At 44.3% G+C, this 16,266-nt stretch overlaps 1 pseudogene; it reads right to left on the bottom strand.

Annotated features, from left to right (window-relative positions):
* Positions 1-9,795: 9,795 nt before the first annotated feature.
* On the bottom strand, positions 9,796-11,521 carry LOC108639657 (annotated as a pseudogene).
* Positions 11,522-16,266: the final 4,745 nt, after the last annotated feature.

Here is a 16,266-nt window from a genome sequence, read left to right as displayed (position 1 = left end):
ATAGCACAAGGAGTGCTGTGTCAAGAGAACCCAGCCTGGGCACTTTAATCAGTATAACTGCGTAAGAACAGTGCTTTACTTGGACTTAAAATTCCTGCGAAATCTTGATAAACCCAGCGCTGAACTAAAACCAGCCAAGTTAAAACTTTTGTCTTTAAAAGTATGATTTGTATGTCACAGTATCAACATTGCTTTATTAACCAATAACTGGCAGGTCACATTTTAGTTTCCATAGCCTTGTCTACGAAAATTTTTTTGAGACTTAATCCCAGAAAAATAACTGAATCACTTCCTATGTGGAAAGCCTGTTGCTGTGGATTTTTTTAGTAAGAGACACAAACATGGCATTTAGGGAATAGCACCAAAGGAATGTGAAAGACCCAGAGGAAGTTTGTTTCCAGATCTGACTTTTGGAGGTCACTGTCTCAGGGAATGGTCTGTTTTGGAAAGCTTGTGACTGAGCTGTGGGCTAGACGGGCTGGATGGTTTGTTTGTTTGTTTGTGATCACACTGGTGGTTCTTGGTCGGCCTGTACCACTGTGACAAGTACAGCTTCCAAGTTCGAATGCTGTAGGAAATTAAAACTCAGCCTGCTGCCTTCTCCAGCTTCAGGTTTTCTTCTAACTCCTTTGGCAGGCATTTGCAGGCTGGGAGAGGACACCTTGCCTGTGTGTCTGGGCTGACTTTGTCCTCAGTCCTGGTTCTGTTTCTGCATGACCCATGTGCTTCTCTGAACATTTTCCCATTAGCTGGTGCCAGCCACAGTCAGGCTGTGAAAGTGCAGGGCTGTGGTGGAGGCTGTGGCCAGCATGGAGAACAGGAGGAAGCCTGAACAAGGCTGTAACTGCACATGGACTCAGGAACAGAAACATGATGGCATGATGTCACAGGCTGTGTTTAGCCCAAATAGGTATTGCAGGAGGAGAAGCTAAACAGTACAGTCACTTTTGATCCACTCCTGAACAACTAATAGTAGCTATGCAAAAGATACTTTGACAAACAGGACTATTCAGACAGGGAAATTCTGCAGTGTTCCCTGCAAGTGATCATTTCTGCTTTGCTAAGGGGTATCATTTTAGGCTGATGATGGAAACAGCCATAAAGGTGACCTGGTTATAAGGGGGAAAATACTGAACCAAAGAAGATCTCTGCTCAAATACTGACAGAGAATATGCCTGCCACCCTGGGAGACAGGCCTGGGAACCAGAAGCATCCTTGAGAAGTGCAGCTGGCACTTTTGAAGTGCAGCTAGGTACCGAGAAACCAAAGATATCCAGAGATACCATTGATAAGTGCAAAAACAGTACAGCAACTTATCATCTGGGAAGGCAAAAAAACAACTCTGGAAAAGGAGGAAAACATTCTGAGAAAGGAAGAGTTGGTAACTGCAATTGGCTGTTCTAACTCACAGAACAGAAAAACAGCCTGACAAAACAAAAACTGGTCTGAGAGAACAGAAAACATCACCAGTTATTGGCTATGCCAGGTGAAAAATAGAAATTGGCAGCATCTATTGGCTGTGCCAGGTGGTGGTGCTCCTACACCCCTTTATGTCTCCATGGTATAAATAGGACTTATTTTTTACCCAAAATGGAGCCTCTTTGCTGCACAGAAACCCTTTTTGTCCATGAGATTTCTTCGGCACAGCAGACCCTCACCAGGGACACCAGGCTGACTCCAGGGACACCAGGCTGACTCCAGGGACACGAGGCTCCACAGTGAGGATCGTCGTCCCCGTGAGACCTCATCCACTGTCGGCTGGACCCACTTCTGGAAGGGGTTTGATTGCCCTCACTGCTGGGATTGGTTTGGTGAGCACTTGGTACAGGTAACATTTTTGAATATATATCTTTATATAAAGGTCTGCATGTTAGTAATTACTGATAAGTGCATTTCCTACTTTACTAGTAGTAATTCTGGAGTAATTTGTAATACTTGCTGCTAGTATTGATTGCAGCTGCTGTGGAAATATATATGTCTGCTTTATGGTAGTAATTTGTAGTAACTTGTAGAGTAGATATACTTGTTTTGCCAAGTGTAACTATAATTGCCTTGATAGTAATAAACTGTAATGAACAAGAGAACATAGGTAATAAATCCTCCATGTCTCTGTGGATGACAGAGTCAGTCAAACCTACAAAGGGTTGCAATCTTTGCATACTCACAGGCCATGTACCCCTTCTGGGCTGTGGCATTAATTCGTGTCAGAAGTGGGGCTCTGTGATACACGGGTCATGGATCATTGGGAAAAGGCAGTAGAAGAGCAGTGAAAATAGCAAGAGATTTGTGGAAAACTCCTGTGTGGGACAGGGATAGCGTGTCTGAGAATTGGTTGACTTGGGAAAGGCTGTGAGCTGAGTTTCGGAGGTGGCAGGACACTCAAATGCAAAGCAGAGAACAGCAAGGGGCCCTTCATCAGGCTTCTCACAGAGGCATCAGAGGCCATGGGTGCTTTCTTTAGCAGTGCTAGGCAGGAACTGGGATCTTTGCAGCAAGCTAAGGATGCAGAAGTGCGAGCAGTTGCCTTTGAATCCTATTGTTTTGTTGCAAACCAATTATTCAGTGAGAAACTAACCTCAGACCTCTGGCTGTACAACAGCTAGAGCAAGAGCCTACATGGCTGGGCTCAGAACAAGATCATTGAAAAGATACAAATACTGAAAACAGAAAACAAGGAGGAGGCTTTGATTCTGGCAGCGGGTCTTCCTCCCCCGCTTCGTTACCCGAGCTTCGTCCGGATAATGCAGCCTCCTTGTACCCTCACATTAAAAATTCCCCGGTACTACTCCAGGCTCATGCTGGAAAGGAAGGTGCTCACCCGCCACCTGAGGGGTCACGATGACCTCTACGGATTTTAATGATGCTAAGGCTAAGGCAGCTGTCCCTGCAGGACAGCAAAAGCCCCATGAGGACTGGGTGGGGTGGGTGGTGCAGAGCTACCCACTGGGGGCTAGAACTGTGATTCTTCACAGGCTGAGGCTGGACAGATATTCCTGGCAGGAAGAATATTTCTCCTAAACACTGATGCAGGGGCCAGAGTGAATACCTTCTCCCTGTTATTATTGATAATAAATGCTGTTACAAAAGTGGGGGGACTGCTGAGCTTCTTCTCCTCCCTCTAGTACTCTTGATGGATTTTCTGGCTGGACGATGAGACTGGCTGCTCAGGATGTCCTTAAGGGACAGGAGCAAGCCCCTGGGACATGATGGCTGTGCCAGCAACAGCAGCAGGGAAAATTCTTGCAAAATGCTGCATCTAGAGTTGCCAAAAAACCTGGCCTTAATGTTATGGCATGAAACCTGACACTGGAATGCCATAGTGGCCCAAGGGCTACAAAATTGACAGTCCTTATGGGGAGGCAACAAGGACAGAGAAGCACTCCCAAAGTGATAGTCTGTAAAAGGGAAGGTCAGGTCAGGGTTATCCAGAGGTTAAAGGGAGCTCAGAGTAAAAAGAATAAGGGACAAAATGCTTGAAATGCTGAAATTAATCAACCTGATGCAAAGTGATCCCCTACAAACAGGACCATGATCTGGAATGGAGACACTTACAGGATCACCTGCAAGGAACAGGATTCACAGCAGGCTGGTTAGAGGAGATGCCCATGTTCATCTTGCACAGACTGTGGGACAGACTCAATGGGGGTGGCACCAGCAGCCTCTGGGCAGGGAAAGAGCCATCTCCCCTCAGGAAGCTGCGGAGATCAGTGAGGTCTTACCTCAGCCTCCTTTTCTCCAAACTGGATAAACCCAGAGTCTTCTGGAAGCATGCAGAGACTTATTAAATTGTGGGGCCCAAAACCACAGACAGTATGTGATTCAATTGTATTTAATTCTCATTACCGAAATCCCTCCTTACCAATGCTTAAAACTTAATCTACATAGTTAAACCCTCTTTATAATCAACATACAGATTTGTATGTTCTCTGTCCTTTAACAGGTTACTGTCACGGGCCATGGGCTTCCTCCACTCCTTCAGATGTTCACAGACAGGCTGTGACTTGGGCCCCAGCTGTCAAGATGGGTGTTCAGGACAGAAGAATTAATATGTTCGATTGTTGAGCACCAGCACCACGTGGTTTGGATCATCACTGCACTCGTCTGGTTCCTTGTGAAACTCACTCTTCCTTGGTTCAGGTAATTTCTGCTACATTACTTCCTACAACATACTTCTCACACCACAGATTACTTTTCCTCCAAGGTTAAATATCCTCAAAGCACACACTGGATATCCTCATACTTACATATTACCCACCAAGTACACCCAGATCCTTGAGCAAATACAATCCCATTAATGGATTTGCCTTTTCCCATGGGAGCAGCAATCCACACTGCCTTCCCCAACCACTTCCCAATGTGCATGACAGGGACCTTATCTCCTGCCACAGTATGTAGTGGGTTTGTGTGAGCAGGACCAGGACACTTGTTATATCCTCTGGTGTTAACCAGCCAATGGGCTTCTGTTAAACTTGTATTCCAGTGTTCCCATGCCCCATTGCCCAAACCTGTCAACATAGTCTTTAATGGTCCATTATATACCTCAGTCCTTCCAGAGGCTTGTGGGTATAGGGGGTGTGACACACCCACTCAATGCCGTGTTTCTTTGCCTAGGAGTTTATGAAGTTATTTTAGGAATTTGTCTTATTGTCTGATTCAATTCTTTCTGGGGTACCATGTCACTACATAATGTGCCTCTCCAGGCCTAAGACAGTGTTTCTGGCAGTGGCATGGCTTACAGGATAAGCTTCTAGCCAACCAGTAGTTGTTTTCACCATGGAGAGTGCTTGCATTAGTGCATTCGTAGTCCAAAACAGTCATTTTGCCAGGCTTTGCCATATCAAAAACCCAATCACGATCCTTTATTGCAGGGAGATTTTACTCACATGGCTCACTTGATTGCAGCACTTGTTTCACACTCATGAGTGACCTGTATGTTGGCCTCCATGGTCAGGTCCACTTCTCGATCATGAGCTCATCTGTAGGTTGCAACTTTCCCTAGATATCCCAATGCTTCTTGGGCCTGTCAAGCTACAGATAGCTTACCCTTACACTCCCAGTATAGGTCCACCTGAGCTACTTGGCAGCCTTGTCTACCTGTTTATTGTTTTGGTGTCCTTCAGAGATGCGGCTTTTGGGCATGAGAGCATTGCACACCTTTATAACCATGTTTTTGTACCCAGTCACCAATATCCTGCCACAGTGCAGCAGCCCTGATGGCTTTGTGCCTGTGCTCACAGTTGGTCCTTTTCTACTGCTGTAGCCACCCCCACAGAGCATTAGCCACCATCCAGCAGTCAGTATAGAGGTAACACACTGGCCAATTTACTTTTTCAGCAAGCTCTAGGGCTAATAGGATGGCTTTCACTTCACAGAATTACAGAATATGCTGAGTTGGAAGGGACCCAAAAGGATCATCAGGTCCAGCTCTTAGCCCAGGATCCTCCCCAAGAGTCACACCATGTGCCTGGGAGGATGACCTAAATGCTTCTTGAACTCTGTCAGGCTTGGTGCTGTGACCACTTCCATGGGGAGCCTGTTCCAGCACCAACCACCCTCTGTGTGTGAAGAACCTTTTTCTAATATCCAACCTAAGCCTCCCTGTGGTGGGTTGACCTTGACTGGACGCCAGGTGCCCACCCAGAAGCTCTATCACTTCCCTTCCCAGCTGGGCAGGGGAGAGAGTAAGATGGAAACAGCCCTTGGGTTGGGATAAGGCAGTTTATTTAAAGCAAAAAGCAAAGTGGAAGCTTGTGCGTGCCTCCATGTCCCATTACTTAACGCTCTTAACATAGTTTTCAACTGTCCACTATACCTCTCAATCTTCCCTGAGGCTTGTAGGTGATAAGGGATTTGATAGATCCACTCGATGCTGTTTCTTTGCCAAGAGCTTATAAGATCATTCCAAAAGTGATCTTATGTCCCATTATCTGATTCAATTCTCTCTGGGGTCCCATGTCACCACAGAATGTGCCTCTCAAGGCCTAAAATAGTGTTTCAAGCAGTGGTCTGGTTTACAGGCTATGTTTCCAGCTAGCCAGTCATTGCCTCCACCATGGTGAGTTTGTAGCTCTTGCCTTGGCAGTGGTCTGTCCCATATGTGTTGCGTGATTGCACTGAGGATGATCTGCTCCACAACCTTGCCAGGCACTGAGGTCAGGCTGACAGGCCTGTAGTTTCCTGGGTCCTCCTTCTGGCCCTTTTTGTGGATCGTCATGACATTTGCCAACTTCCAATCATCTGGAACCTCCCCAGTGAGCCAGGGCTGTTGGTAGATGATGGAGAGAGGCTTGGCGAGCTCTTCTGCCAGCTCCCTCATAAACCTTGGGTGGATCCCATCTGGTCCCATAGACTCCTGGGGATCCAAGTGCCTCAGCAGGTCGCTAACTGTTTCCTCCTAGGTTACAGGGGGCCTATTCGGCTTCCTGTCTCTGTCTACCAGTTCCAGAAACCAGTTGTCCTGAGGACAACCTATCTTACTCTTGAAAACTGAGGCAAAGAAGGTGTTAAGTACCTCAGCCTTTTCCTCATTTTTAGTGACTATGTCCCCCCCCATGTCCAACAAAGAATGGAGGTTTTCCTTGCCCCTCCTTTTGCTATTGATGTATTTGTAGAAGCACTTCTTGTTATCCCTAACAGAAGTGGCTAGATTGAGTTCAAATTGAGCCTTTGTCTCTCTAATTTTCTTTTTACATGACCTAACTATAGCATAGCCTCTTTCATTTTCTGGTAACTTGTTGTATGGTGGTGCTTCTTGGGCACAAGTCACCTCTTCAGGCAATGCTTCAAAATCTCGGCCTTCTGGCCAGCCCATAATCTCTTCCAGGATTCTTGGGAAATTGGGTTTTCCCATTCAGGCTAGGATGGTAAGCAGCCAAATCTTTTATTTAAAGGAAAATGACCCCTTATATACCCTTCGGGGGGCATGTGACCTGCCTAGACCCAATCACAGTAGAATACACATTGCGCATGTGTGTGAGTGTGCTTCGGGAGACTACAAGACCCAGAATGCCTCACCCTGCATCCCTGGGGTATGCCTCCTACAGCAAATTGTTCTTTCTTTTCCAATTCCTCTTTCAATTTCCTGATCTCTAGCAAGGGATCCCAGCTGTTTGGTGTGGGGAATAGGGCCTGGAAAAAAACCAGACCTTTGCAGAGAACAGAACAACTCATTACAGGAGTGAGCTGTAACTCCGAAAACTGCCGTTTCAACTGCTGTGACAGCTAGCAGCCAAACACAGAATCATAGAATCAACCAGGTTGGAAGGTGTGGCTTTATTAATATAATAAATAAACCATACAACCCCATTGCTTGGATTTCCAAGAAGCAAATCCATTTATTGGAAGCGAACATCACCTTTTATATGCCTTCAAACAACACGTGATTCACTTAGCCAGCCACCATGGGACTTACCACTGTCCATGTATTAGAGTATGTTTTGGGAACTACATCTCCCAGAATGCATCGTCCAGCATCCCTAAAACATGTTCCCCACAGGAAGGGACCTCTGAGATCATCAAGTCCAACCCTTGATCCACTACTGCCATGGTTACTAGACCATGGCACTAAATGCCACACACATCATTGTGGCTAGGCTTCGTGAATGATGATTTGGAAAGGGCTCTACCCACATTTGCTACGAGCGTGTTGGTGGCTAAAAAGGCCAATACGAGATAGACAGGTCCAGTTGCAAAAGGCACAGCAAAAGGACTCCTTAGGTGGTATATTCTGCAAGGCACGATTCTTTCTGCGTTGTCTTTTCTCCTCAAGAGTGATCCTGTGTGCTTTCTCCAAAGCATCAGTGGCATTATAGATGGTGTGTCTCCAGACCTCCCAATTGGAGGTCAGAGTAGACCAGTTATGGTGATCAATATGGCCAAGGCTGAGATGTTGTTTCTGGGAGTCCTTGTATCAATGATCCTCATGGGTCTCTTCCAACTCAGAAAATTTTGTGATTCTGTGTGAAACAGTGATATTAACTATAACTGTGTGATATTAACTATACGTAAATACCCTGGCCCCAAAACACAAATGGTCTTCTGATATTTTCTGAGTGAGAATCCAGGTGAGACTATGCTCCCCAGCTGCACTGTGAAGTACATTTTGCTCAGCTGGTCCTGTCCAGACAGGTTTAAGAGCTACTGCATGAGCTATCTCCTGTTTGATATGCTGAAAAACTTGTTGCTGCTTAAGGCCCCACTCAAAATGGTTAATCTTTTGAGTTACTCAATAGAGAGGGCTCACGGGCTGACTATAACCTAGTATATGCATTCTCCAGAACCCCACAAGGCCTAGGAAAGCTTGTGTCCTTCTTGTTAGCTGGTGGAGTGTGTGAGTCAGCATAGGCAGGCAGCCAGGACAACCACAAACCCACGGTTAGAATGCAAAGAGTAAATTTATTTCCATTACCTCACTAAGCAGGGGATCACTGAAGCAACACCCAGGCAGAGTCACACAAGCAGAGACATAGGCACTGTTAAACTCAGTCCATGCCAGAGGATCACTGGCCTGCAGTTTACATCAGTTTATCAAGGGTTATTTCCAGCTGCAAGCTCACTGGAGCATGGTGCATCATGTTTATGATTCTGTTATCATCCCTACACACTACTGGTCCCTAATGGAAACTGGATAACAGTGGCCAGTGCATTCATTGTGTACATTCCTAAACCTACTCACTCTCTCTCATAGGTCAGGGGGTGGCAGCAGATGTTCTGGCACCAATTAATAGTTTATTACAGATATTAAAAGATGTTACAATAAAAAGATAGATATTAAATACAGAGATTTACAGTCCACCTCATCCATCTACCACTTTTAACCCATTCCTCCCAACATGGGGACATAGCTGCTATCTTGTTGATCACATCCATAGGCACCTGATGGTGTCCTTCACGCCATCTTATTCCCAAGAACTTAATGTCCTGTGCAGGTCCCTTGATTTTGGTTTTCTTTATGGTAAAAACAGCTTTCAGAAGAAACTGAATTACTCTTTCTGCCATCTCAAACTTCTGCCTTGTTGCTCCACACAACAATGTCATCAATCTATTGTAGATGTTCGGGGCATCACTTTTTTTCCGAACAGTTTATATTAGTCCATGACAAATAGTAGAGCTGTGCTTCCACCCCTAGGACAGTCAATTTCATGTGTACTGGACACCCTTCCACATGAAAGTAAACTGTGGCCTGCACTCTGCTGCAAAGGAGTTGAGAAAAATGTGTTGGCAATGTCAATTGTTGCATACCACTTGGATGCCTTCCACTGTAGGTCGTTTTGTACCTCTGACATGTTGGTACAGCAGCACCCAGTGCTGGCATCACTTCATTACGCCCACAATAGTCCACTTTAACCTCCACCCTCCATCAGACTTTTGCACTGACCATATAGGACTATTCATTAAAAGGTGAGTGAGTCTTGCCAATGACTCCTTGGCTCTTCAAGTGATTAATCAGCTCATGGAGGGGAGCCAAGGAGTCTTGGTTTGTCTGATATTGCCACCAGTGCACCATCGTGGTAGCAATTGACACCTGTTGTTCTTCAACTCGCAGCAATCTCACAACAAAGGGATCTTCTGAGAGACCAGGCAGGGTAGATAGCTGCTTGATCTTCTCTGTGTCCACAGTGGCTTTATCAAAAACCCCTCTGGGTCCTTGAAGTACCCTCTCCTGTGGTAGTCTATGCCAAGGATACAAGGGGCCTCTGGGCTGATCGCAGTGGGGTGCTTTTTACACTTGTGCCCTGTTAAGCTCACCTCAGCCTCCAGTATGTGCTTATTATAGGAGATCTGGAAATTGCAAGTGGAGGGTTTGGGATGTTTTTCTTGATATTTCATGATTTCTCTGGTGATAAAAGGTTTTCTATGGGAGAAATCTTCATTAAAGAGTTCTTTTAATCTCTTCAGGACATCTTTTTCACAGAGTGGTATTAAACTGCCATATTTCTTTGTAAATTCATCTAGAAATTCACAAAGCTATGTTGCCAATTGCTCATCAGTTACCCGAGAAGTTTTTTTGCTGTCTTTTTTGTCTCTTTTGTGAGTTCCTGATTTCAGTCCTGTGCTTTCTGGTGAAGGCTTTTCAAGAGGATTTTTACAGTAAGGGTGATCTAGTAATATTGAACTAAAAATGTTTAAGGAGTCTTCTCTTTCCCTTTGGTTAGGGCTATTTTCATTTTGTGTCGGCTCCATGGATAAGACTCTATTTGTATGATCAGATAAAATATATTTTTATCTCTTTTATTTTTCTATTATCAAGTCACCCGCAGCTTGGGATTTGAACAGTATTTCTAATATTGATCATTCATTAGGATATCTTCTAGTCTGAATCTCATTTTCACAGGAGCACTGTAAGTGCCAGTTGGTTCAGTTACATTCCCGAGGTTGTCACTGAAGGTGACAATGATGTCAGTGAGGTTGCAGGTGGTGGTGGTGCAGGACAGGTTTGCGTGGTGTGACATCATGTTTTGGGTGTAGTTGTCCAGCACAGGATCCTGTTCGATAACTGTGTTGATCATATCAGGGGAGCAAAGGTTTGTAGACGGAACAAGGGACAGTCCATATGCTTGAGCTAGCATCTCAAGTTTCTGTATTCTGAGCAGCAGGTGGTTGTTGGCATGTTCTAGTTTCTTCAGGTTGTTTTCTAGCTCTTTTGTGCACTGCAGGTCTCTTTGCAGTTTACGGATGTAATCAACTGAGGCTTTTAGGATCGTTGTTTTATCCCAGCATATATTTGGGTCATTGGGTATTAAAGTGCGCAGTTCTTTTAAATGATTAATAATAAAAAATCTTCTTCTTCATTCATTAAAGTTGTGTTTGTCTTTCTTTTGTCTCTCTTTAACTAATGCTCTTGCTTCTGAGTCTGTGAGTTCTCTTTTAACATTAGGAAGATTAGCCGGACATGAGTTGCTGATGTTTAGTTCTGGAGGATGCACGCTTCGGTTGTCATGAAGGTTAATTAAATCGTCAAACATGGGCAAAGTATTTGTCATTTTTAGTGTAAGGATTCACGCGGCGGCAGGAGTTCAGAAACAACGCACAGACAACCAATATGATCAAACGATGTTCAGTTTATTATTTAAACGGCTTAGCTTTTATACAGTCAGCTCCTTCCGGGTACGTGATTACAACAAAGCAATTGGATAGCTCAGTCCGTGCACGCGCTTCATGCCTTTAGTTCATTGGTCCCGATGCCCTGTCCACGCGTCCTGACGTCAGCCGCGCTGCCCGAAGTCCCTCCTACCGATCCGCCTTGGGGACTTTCCAGCTTTCTCTTTATCGGTCACGTACACACAGTTTCACACAACTTGCAACTATAAACTGTTCTTTTAATGACCTCCAAAGTTATGTCAAGTGAGGCCTACCACTCCTCAGAGCTGGTCGTATGGATTGTTCTCGAAGTGTCCATTGTGCTGTAAATACTCCACAAATCCCCCTTTCTGTTTTTGAACAATCCATACTTGATTGAAAGCCTTGTGGATCATTTTCATTATACATTGTAAAGCACAACTAGCAATTACTACACAACAAATTATAGCTACCAAAAGTGTCAACCCCTGAATCACCAATCCTTTCACCCACCCAGTGATGCCAAATTTTCTAAGCCAATTGGACAAGGTCTAGGTGTTTGCTTAGCCAATTTGGTCTAGGTGTTTGCAGCTGCCTATTATGCCAGTCCACTATGGCCCATTAGCAGAGATGACCCCACAGGCTGTGAAGGTGCTAATGCCTCCCTGGAGGGGAGTTATCAAAGCTGAGTCATTAGTGTGAAGACAAAGAAACACTCCTTGTAGAGTTTGTAGCCTGAGGTGTCAGGTGTGCCCCAGGCAGCTGCTGGGAATGATCCATTATTAACAGTCAATCAGAAATGACATAAAGGCTGTAGAATACACAGTTTTGGTTACACCCACATAGTGATAAACTGGTCCCAGCCCCTGTAACTAGGACACAAGCCATGGGCTGCCAGCTTCTCCATGAGAACGCCGTGGATGACAGTATCAAAGGCTTTGCTGAAGTCCAGGTAGACTACATCCACAGCCTTTCCCTCATCCACTAGGTCTGGTCTTTTCCCCTCTGCCCTTCAAACCTAATTTAAAGCCCTCTCAATCACTAAGGTGACAGGCATCTCATTTCTAAGTAAGGAATATCCATATTACCTAATATCCAAAAGGAATGAAGCGATTTTGTTTTTCTTTCAGGTCATCCTAACTGCAACATCAGCAACCAGAAACTCATACTGTTATTCCTGGATTTTGGTCCTACTTTATTCATCATACCAATTTGGCAAGTTGACATGAAATAAAACAATATCATGAGCATTTTTCTTCCTTACAATTTTTTTATTATATCTATCAGCTCTCGTAATTACATTATTGCTTGTTCCCTTATTTCAAGAATGGAATAGTGATCACGTTCAATTTATGAATATGATTTCTCAAGCAGGCAACAAATTGGATTGTTAGTATTGCTTACCCCACCCTTGATCATTAGATGCCAAATTTTGATGCCCAGCAGACCCTGTCTCCATAGCACCTTGGAAGCAACCCAATTTGGCATACTTACTCCCCAATACACCAAATTATTGACAACCTTTAAATCACATTGATATGGTGAGGCCCCATGGTGCATTATGATGCTCCAGGACATAAATTCAATCTGGGCGAGGAAGACAAGCAATTGTAATTACACTTTGTGTTACAACCACACCCAAGCATGGTTTCTGTGTAAATAGGACAGCATACAAGCTCATATTGATTCCGGAAATCTCGTGGACCTGAAATAATGAATCAGCAATTACAAACAAAGGGGTTTTTAATGGACTCTGGCATCTTATATGGGACATGAATAACATGAATTGTGAAAGATACTGTAATCTCATCGGTCCTAATGCTACATGCTGCTGTTTACAGAGTTGGCTTAGTACTAATGATAATTGGAACATAATGATGTAACATAATTGGCTGTATAGATCGTAACCTCTTTTGGACATTCTGATTAACAAAACCAAATTCTTTTTCTATTCATTCTACAAACATGACAATGACTACGAGTGAAGCTGGTGGTCAACTTTTAACCCCTGGAAGGTTCTGGCTTTGCAGCAGTAATCCCTCTAAGAGTCTACCACCACAGTGGACAGGCTCTTGTACTACAGCACATCTTGCTCCATAGGCATTTCCATCTCCAGATTTGACATTTAACTTTCAACACAAGCATTAACCTGTAGGTAATCAGAGCAGAGTGTTTAACCCTGCAGTAACAAGACCATCTAAGTTTGGACCTGCACTATTTCCAAACTTGGGTATTGCTTAATTAAACTGAGTAGTTGTTATTAATTTCACTACACTTGAAATTACCCAAAATGTTAATATGGAAGTTCTAAATAATCTACAGATGGAGATTAGCTCATTCTCACAGTTGGCTACTGTCACAGGTAAATTATTAAGGAAATCATCACTGTGGGGTTAATTAAACCTACTTGGATTGTCTTTTAGGCACACAAAGGGGTATTTCTGTGTTAATGAATACTAACTACCCGCTGCTTCTATGCTAACAAAGCCAAACAAATCGAATATGAAGTGAATGTTACTCAGCAACACAATAGCCCAAGGGCAGCCCCTGCCCGGGGTCTGGCCAGTGGGCCAGCCACAGCAATAACCCGACTGCCAGAGCCCAGAGCGTGGGCACGGCGCTTCTCCGTGACATTAGCTCTTGTCTAAGCTGCAGGGTCTGTGCTTTTCTATCTTGTATCAAAGCACTGTCTGCATCACTTTTACCCAAAGCAGTATGGTATACTCGTGCCTCAACCAGCAAACCCTCTCAGGAACTTCAGCAGCTCTGGGCCTGACATGGACATGGGTCTCCTCCGCCTCACGCATTAGGAGGCAAGAGAGACGCACCGGGCAGGTGTAGTCTCACTCCTAGTGACCTGTCAGTGGTCATGGGCCACAGGGTGGAGCAATGGGAGCAGCCCTGATTGTAAGGGGGAAAATACTGAACAGAAGACGACCTCTGCTCAAATACAGCGAAAAAGCCTGCCAGTCTGGGAGCCAAAAGCAGCACTGGGAGTGCAGCTGGGTATTGAGAAAGCAGAGAAATCCTGAGATACCATCAATGCAAGGTGCAAAACTAAGGAACTGTAACAGCAATCTATCTACTAGAAAGCTGAAAAAAAAAAAGGCTGGAGAAGGAGGAAACCATCCAGAGAAATAAAGAGTTGGTAACTGCCATCGTCTCTTCTAACTGATAGAAGAGAAAAAACAGTCTGGAAATACAAACATTGCTCTGACAGAATAGAAAATACCATCATTTATTGACTGTGCCAGGTGAAAACAGATGTTAGCAGAGTCTATTGGCTGCTCCAAGTGGCAGTGTCCTATTCCTCGTTATGTCTCTGCGGTATAAAAAGGACTTAATTCTACCCCAAAATGGAGCACCTTTCTCTGATGCATCCCAGTGTGGACAAACAGCTGTTCCCCATGATACATCCCTCACCAGGGATGCCAGGCTGACTCCAGGCTCTGTGATGCGGATCATTGTCCAAGTGAGACTTTGTCCATTGTCAATTGGCCCCACTTCTGGGATGGGTTTGATGAGCACTTGGTACCAGCAAAATTTTACATATATGTGTGTATATATAGATGTATATATATGTTCTTAGGGCTGTCCTGTGTGGGTACAGGAGTTTGGACTTTGGTGATCCTTTTGGGTCCTTTCCAACTCAGGATATTCTGTGATTCTGTATATACATATATGTATACACATATACATAGACAGTGGCATACACACACACACACACAGACACACACAGACACACAGACACACACACACACACAGACACACACAGACACACACACAAAGGCATAGAATAATTTAGGTCGGAAAAGACCTTCAAATTCATTAGTATATATTTTTAGTCTGTGCTGCCATCCAATAACCCTGGGAGCTGAACACACAAGAGGAGGGTTGCTGCCTTTCTGAGCATCCTGTCTGTTTTTGAAATACCTCGGAAGTTAAACACGACCTCTTCACTCCAGGAAAGAAAGATTTAGACTAGAATCATAAAATCATAAAATCACTTAGGTTGAAGAAAATCCTTAGGATCATTGAATCCCAGTGTTAACCCAGCACTGACAACTCCACCACTAAGCCATGTCCCTAAGTGTCTCATCTACTTGCCTTTGAAATACCTCCGGGGTTGTTGACTCCACCACTTCTCTGGACAGCCTGTTCCAATGCTTGACAACCCTTTCAGTGAAGAAATCTTTCCTAATATTCAATCTAAACCTCCCTATGGAAGTATACTGTTGGTATATTGTATATAGAAGTATTTAGACTACTTCTAAAAATTACCTTGGCACAATTTGAGAACATTTCCTCTTGCATTAAATAATAATTACTGATAAGTATATTTGCTGCTTTACTAGTGGTAATTTTATTGTGACTTGTAAAACTGAAATATAAAATTGCTACTAATATTCTTTACTGCTAATATTGATTTCTGCTGCTGTTGATTTGCTTGTGATGGTTTTGGCTGGGATAGAGTTAATTTTCTTAATAGCAGCTAGTATGATTTTGATTTTTGCTGGAAACAGTGTTGATAATACAGAGATGTTTTAGTTACTGCTGAGCAGTGCTTGCACAGAGTCAAGGCCTCTTCTGCTCCTCACCCCACCAGCGAGGAGGCTGCGAGTGCACAAGGAGTTGGAAAGGGACACAGCTGGGACAACTGATCCCAACTGACCACAGGGATATCCTAGACTATATGGTGTCGTGCTCAGCACACAGAGCTGGGGGAAGAGAAGGAAGGGGGGGATGTTCAGAGTCATGGCATTTATCTTCCTACGGCACCATCACCGTGAATGAACCCAGCTTTCCTGGGGTTGGCTGCACACGTGCCTGCCACACTCTGAAGGAATGAATTCCTTGTTTTGCTTTGCTTGTGTTCAGCTTTTGCTTTGCTTATTGAACTGCCTTTGTCTCAACCCACAAGTTTTCTCACTTTTACTCTTCTGGTTCTCTCCCCTATCCCACTGCAGGGGGAGTGAGTGGCTGCATGGTGTTTGTTTAACCCCATGTCTGCTGGGGTTAAACCACAACAGCCTTATAACTGTAGCAGTTTGTATTATAGATATACCTGTTTTGCTAATCATAAGTATGCTTGCCTTGATAGTTGTGACTTGTAGTAAAATGCAATAAAGTAATTTAGGAAATAAAGACTTTGTGTCCTTGTGCATGACAGGGTCCTGCAAACCCACAGTTTCAGCCTTTGCCCACCCA

The sequence above is a fragment of the Manacus vitellinus genome, unplaced genomic scaffold, assembly GCF_001715985.3.
Source record: "Manacus vitellinus isolate BGI_N305 unplaced genomic scaffold, ASM171598v3 scaffold_22_pilon, whole genome shotgun sequence".
Lineage (NCBI taxonomy): Eukaryota > Metazoa > Chordata > Aves > Passeriformes > Pipridae > Manacus > Manacus vitellinus.
The sequence above is the reverse complement of the archived record's forward strand: the minus strand, read 5'-3'. Positions and strand labels throughout refer to the sequence as shown.